Here is a 6,579-nt window from a genome sequence, read left to right as displayed (position 1 = left end):
CTGAGAGCAGGTGGTTCTCTGTGACTTTCACATATTTTATTGTAGCACTCTGCAGTCTTGTCCACCAGGGTCAGAGAAGCCTAGAATGAAGAGCTTCCTGGCTTTTTATCCCCAAACACACTAGAAGATGGAAAAACAGCAGGAACTCCACAAGTCCATAGTGGATCACTGTGCTAGATCTAGGGCTGTGCCTTCATGTGCACTGCAGGGTCTAAGAATTCTATTTGTGCCTGCTCAGGGGACTTCAAAAAGGCATGCTGTCATCTTCCATGGAGCAATACCTATAGCACTCTTCATTTTAATTGATTCACTCCACTCTAAAGAATAATGAGCAGCACATGCCTTTAATCCCAGGGCTCCAGGAGGCAGAGGTTCGAGGATCTCAGTGAGTTCAAGGCCAGCCTGCTGGTCTACAAAGGGAGCCCAAGACAGTCAGGCTACCCAGAGAAACCCTGCCTCAAAGAACAATCAGACTCTTCGATGAAAACACTGTATCAAACCCTAATAATTCAAGAATTAGGGGTAAGCATGCTTGCTCTTAATAGGAACAGTGCATTTTCATGGGAAAGATAGACAAAATGGGAAAATAAATAGGATATAATGCTAACTATATGTGGGGACCTATGAAAGGCAGCCATGGAGGTCAGGAAACTTCACTGAGACAGTATTTCCAAGAAAAAATGTGTGGGGTTAGCAAGACAGCTCAGCAGGTAAAAGCATTGGCCACCAAACTTGGTGACCTGAATTCAACCTAAGTTTGAATCCTGACACCTATATGATATAAGGAAAGAACCAGCTCCCAAGAGTTGATCTCTGCATGTGTATACACCTACACACAGAGGCACACAAGATAAACAACATAAAAACAACAAATGTTTTTAAGAATTAGTGTGTCAGTGGTAAAATAGTGGCACTTTCATCTTGGGGTCAACCAATGGCTGTCTAGTTAGACTAAGGCTCACTCAACATACCTGCTACCATAGACCTAACCAATTACCCACAGCTGGAGAGGTCATAGGTCAAAAAAAGAGTCTACATCTGCCAGTTTCCTACACTAATACAATTTCTGTTTCCTTTTACCCACACAAGTGTAGCTCTGACCACCCTCGCCCCTGTCAAATTAGCTTATTTTTGCTACATGTGGAGATGATTACAAAGACCCACAAGTGGTCCAAATACAAAGAATAAGTGATCTTGGGATGCATAACTCCAACTGTTACTGACAATTCACCCCTACACCTAAAGGTCAGGGAATATCACAAAACAGAGGGAGAAAAGATTCTAAGAGCCTAAGGCTCAGGATGCCTCTGGAGAGGGGGCTCACTCTGGACCAAACACAGAATATTGAAGGAGCTACCAAAAAATTTAAAATGAGCATACAGACAGTGGGCAGAGGGATGATTAGTAAATTTATGAAGGCCAGCAGCAAGGTAAAATCCATAAGGGTCACCAAGGCATCTGGACTGATGTTTCCTGGCATGTCATTGATAGAAAAACAATAGAGTATAGGGTGACAGTCTGATGAAGGCAGCTAGCCAGAGACCAAATGCAATGGCCTCCTAGGCAGAAGCCACAGAGGACCAGATCTCAGTTCAATAGGAATTTTGGTTACTGTTAGGGGAAAGGGGAGGGGAGCGGCATGTGTTTTCAGGCAAACATCCTGCTGACAGCCCAGGTAATTCACAAAGAGTGTTATGGTGCCTATTTCAAGGCAATCCTCAGCACACAGAGCTCAGGCTCTCCCTGTGTGGAGTCAGTTCATATTGTCAGTCACTGCTAAAGACATTATCAGTTTGCCCTTTGTGGTTCATTGTGTGACTCTCCTGTCCACAGTGTAATCTGTGGACCTTACTTCCAGCCAGTCATCAAGGAGTTCTTAAGATCCTGAAACCTTTATTTCCTTCTCTGTAAAAGGCAAACACTAATGCAGTGTAGCTCACATGGAATGAAGACTCAAAACAAGGTCTCCTGTGATGGTGAGGACAGAGAGTATTTATAGGGCATTTCTTACAGACTGGCAGTGTTCTTTTCAGGCACTCAGCCAGTCAATTCTCACACACCTGTGTAGATCTGTGATTCTCCCCATCATGCACAGAAAGATTCCAGCCCAGAGAAGTTAGGGAAAGTGCCTAGATTTACTCAGGTTGAAAAGCACAGGCTGGGACTCACTGGGTATCCCAGAGTTCCTGCTGCCTCTGTAACTTCACATTCCTGTGTAAAGGTAGTACGAATGGGATTTCTCCTTAAAAAGAATGGCCTGTACTCTTTCCCCTCTTTTCTGGGTAAAGATGTATTTCACAATACTTTTTTTTTTCTTGTTTAAAGTCTGTAATGAATTTTATTATAAAATGCTGAGTGGGTGAGAAATACAAGAATCGTTAAGCCTGATTGGATATGGTAAGCAAGTGTAGTTACTAGAGCAGAAGGGAAATTTCTGATCCAGGTTACTAAATCAAACTTAATCATAATAGAGTTTAGTCTATTCCTTTTGGAATTAGAGCTCTTCGTCTTTTAAATATCCTGCATACACATTAAAATGCATGGCTGTTCATATTAGAGGACAGTTGTTACATGTATTATTGTTTTTGAAACTATTCACTAAGTAATATAACTGGTTCTCATAAACTGGAGGTAGAGAGAGGTGGGGGAGGAGAGAGAGGAAGTTTCATGGTAAAATACCAGGCTTCTCCAAAAATGTAAGGAGTGTTTCCTCCTCTCCCCCCACCCCCCCGCCTCTTTTCCTCTCTCTCTCCTTCTCCTCCTCCTTCTCCCGGCCTCTTCCCCCTCCTCATTATTTTTCTTTCAGGAGCAATTGTTCTCAGCACATTTGTCTTGGAAAAGGTCATTCCTTAAATAGTATATAGAGGGTTGGATAGTTAAAATGAACTTCTGAAGAGTTTAAGTTAGCCTAGGTATAGTTAACCAGGGTATAACTCCATTTTTGAAATAAAGAGCCATCTTGACTGGGAGCTGAATTCAGGTACCAGGAAATATCACAAAATGTGCACCTGGCAGAAAACAAAATTAACTCTCCTAGCAACAGCCTCCAAGAAATATTACAGAATAAATACTTCATCGAAAATAAAGACAATCTCCCTGGCAATAATCAATGAGAATCGGTTGGGAATCAGGTGGGAAAATTCTCCCCAATGTTTCAGATATAGTTTAGAAGAATAGCCATTGTGCCTCAGAGAAGCATATGCCTTAGGCAATTGTGCCTCAGAGAAGGTCATCTCGCTCCCCCCAACTTTTACCTAATCTGGTAAAGTCAAGACATGCTCCCCACATGTTGTCATGGAAACCCCCTACTCACAGACTTTTCCTTTAAAAACCCTGCTCACTCAAAGATCGGGTCCCACTTCTTTACTGCTGCATCAGTGAGACTTGGGTGCCAACTTTGATTACTCTACTAATAAAGCTCTCTTGCTATTGCATCAAGTAGTCTTCTGGTGGTCTCTGAATGTCCCGTGAACCTGGCATTACACTTTCACAAATGAGTCATTTTTTTTTGTTGTTGTTGTTGTTGATGACAGAGCAGGCCTCAAATGGAGGAATCAAATCTTCATTATTCAAAAAAGAAAAACAAACTAAAAAACAAACAAAGAAAAAAAATGGATTTCAAAATTCAGAAAAACAATTTTCTGGGTGATCCTGGTTTTTATGTTTTATTTAACTATCATAAGAAAGACTTAAAAGCTACTATTATCCTCCAATCCTGAGAATACTTTTTAAAGATTTCTTTTTTTTTAATTTATGTATTTGAATATTCTGACTGCCGGTCTCTATGTACACCACATGTGTGCCTGGTGTCTGCAGATGCCTGAAGAAGGCACAGATCCCATTGAACTGGAATTACAGTTTTTAGCTGCTGTGGGTGCACTGGAAACTGAACCCAGGTCATCTGTAAGAGCAGTAACTATTCTTAAGTACAGAGTCATCTTTCCAAGCCTTAGAAATACTCTAAAAAAAAGGCTTAAGGGCTGAAAATATAGCGCAGTTGGCAAAGTGTTTACCTATCATGTGAAAAGAACTGGGTTCAGTTCCTAGCACTATATAAACCCACTGCAATCACAAACACACACACTCAAACACACATGCACACACACAGAAGTAAACACACCATCATTTCAGAGGTAGAGGCAACTGGATCAGAAATTCATAGTTATGCTAGGCAACACAGTGGACTGAGGCCATCTCAAACTACTTGAGACATTGTCTTTAGAAAACAGTTCTGGGGGCAGAGAGATGGTCAGCAGTTGAGAGTACTTGCTGCCCCTGCAGAACACCTGGATTCTGTTCCCAGAACTGCACACAGGATGGCTCACAATCGCCTGTGACTTCAACTCTTTTGTGTCTGATGCTGCTAACCTCTGTGCTCACCTGCACTCAGGTGCAAAAACCCTGATGCATCATACAAACACATGCATAAAATGAATAATAAATCCTGTATTTCAATTCTCTATAGAAACTACTATCCAATCTGGATCCAGCCAATACTCAGGCTTCTGATTGCTGAACTGCTGATCAGCAATATCTGAGCTTCTGACTCTTCCCAACATTTAATGAAATTGCATATTTGAAACCCTCTGCTCAAATGAGACCTAGGAACTGAGCAGCTTTGAACTGCAAAAATCATCTGCTAAAAGTAACTTTCTTATTCCCTGCTGTGGCTGGATTTTACTGAATTAGGATTACAGTCATGCCTTAAATTTATATTCAGGTTGTAAAGAAAATGGAAATGTAGCCAATATGTTAAACATTCTATGTAAAGATGTAGGTCAAGCTTATGGACACATCTGGAGGTGCAAGAATCTTCATCTCCACACAGGCTTCCCTGTGCTGTGGGCTCACAATCGCCGTTTTTAAAATGCATTGAGTCACATAGAAAGCTAAAGGCTTCATGAACTTACCATTTTTCTTCGGGAACACAGATTAAGAAAGCTTTTCACTTGAAGTGTTTTCCCATTATATACATTTTCTCCAAACTGCATTTTACTTTTAGGGACCAATTATTTAATAAAGAAAAAGATATCAGCTGTCAAAAATCAAAGATTAGCAAAGCATCAACATCTGTAAGGTGAAAATCACAAAAATTGTTAGAAGAAATTCAAATTTTAAAGTAGAGTCCAGTTTCCTGTTGTGTGGTAGCTACTGCTGCCTGGTGAAGCAAATGTGCTACTGCAGTCAAGCTGCCTTAGAAGGTTTAAAGGACAGGTCACTCTGAAAAGTTTTTTAATTTATTTTTAGCATATGTTCTCTTATTTCATTTGTTTAATAATTGAATTTCCTGTTTGATGAATGCTTCATAAGGATCCACTCAAATGTTCACTCAACCCAAGAACTGTGGGAGCAATTCTCCAAGTCAGTGAATGACACAACACAGAGAATCAAAATGACACAGCTCCAACAGAACAAAAAGCACAGGATAATCGTCATCTCTTGATGAGGTTTTCTTCACCACCCCTCTAAAATTTAGCAGGAAAGAATACTTGGCTAGAAATAAAACTGCATCACTAATTTTGTGAAATCACAAGATTCGAAAATCTTTAGGACAAAACTTAATTCCAGAGTCACCTAGCATAAGGAAAAACCTTCCACTGATTATTTAAAATGAGACCGTGATTTTCTTCCCAGAGAGCTTTGGGGAGGACAAATGATTAAATACCACATATCTCTCTCCCTGCACATATATGGATAGTAGGTTATTTCTATTTCTAACATTCTTGAATCATTAACAACCTATATTTTCTGGAACAGAGCACTGCTCTATAAGGCATTTCATCTTCAGCTTATCAGCATTGTGCCACCTTCATATACTGCATAGAAGATAACTGAATGGCAGCATCGCTGGGCTGACATTTACCAGTGTTGTGAAAGGCTGAATAGTGCTTTATGAGAGTGTAAACTCCAAACAGGGAGGGACTTTCCTCACTAAATAGTGTTTCTTCCCCATGGCTTCAGTCTGCAAGGGACACCCCACACCAAGACAAAGCCAATGGACAGAACCCCTTTAGACATAACAGGCCACATGGTGTTCTGATCTCAGGTCACCATTATCACTAGAAGGAGACAGGTGCTCTTGTCCAGCAGCAAGGAGACAAGCACAGCGTTTCTATTTATTGCTGTCATGGGTATTGTGTTGTGCCATGCATGTCTGTGTGCATTTTGGAACATGTGGGCATGCACATGCCTGTGGAGGCTCAAGAGTATCTGTGCTGGTCACTCTCCACCTTATAGAACGAGGCATAGTCTCTTGCTGAACGTATAGATTACCAGTCCTCTTGTCTAACTAGCTTGTCCCATGGATTCCATGTCTCTGCCTCCTGTGTGCTGGTGGCCAGCATTTTTTTGTATGACCAGTGCGCTCAGTACATCAAAGCTCAGATTTTCATTAGAACTGGTTGAAACTCAGCTTTTGCTGTTGTACATGTGACTGAGAAATGAAACTAGACTCCACAAATATATGTAATTATTATGTGTCTAAGTTTAGAGAAATCAGCTCTTAAGATTTAGGGGGACAGTGTATAAGCAAAATCTGTGACTAAGAATAAAAGTTTTTTTTAAATACTGTATGTTCAA

This window comes from Meriones unguiculatus, chromosome 7 (assembly GCF_030254825.1).
Source record: "Meriones unguiculatus strain TT.TT164.6M chromosome 7, Bangor_MerUng_6.1, whole genome shotgun sequence".
Lineage (NCBI taxonomy): Eukaryota > Metazoa > Chordata > Mammalia > Rodentia > Muridae > Meriones > Meriones unguiculatus.
Note: the sequence above shows the minus strand (reverse complement) of the source record.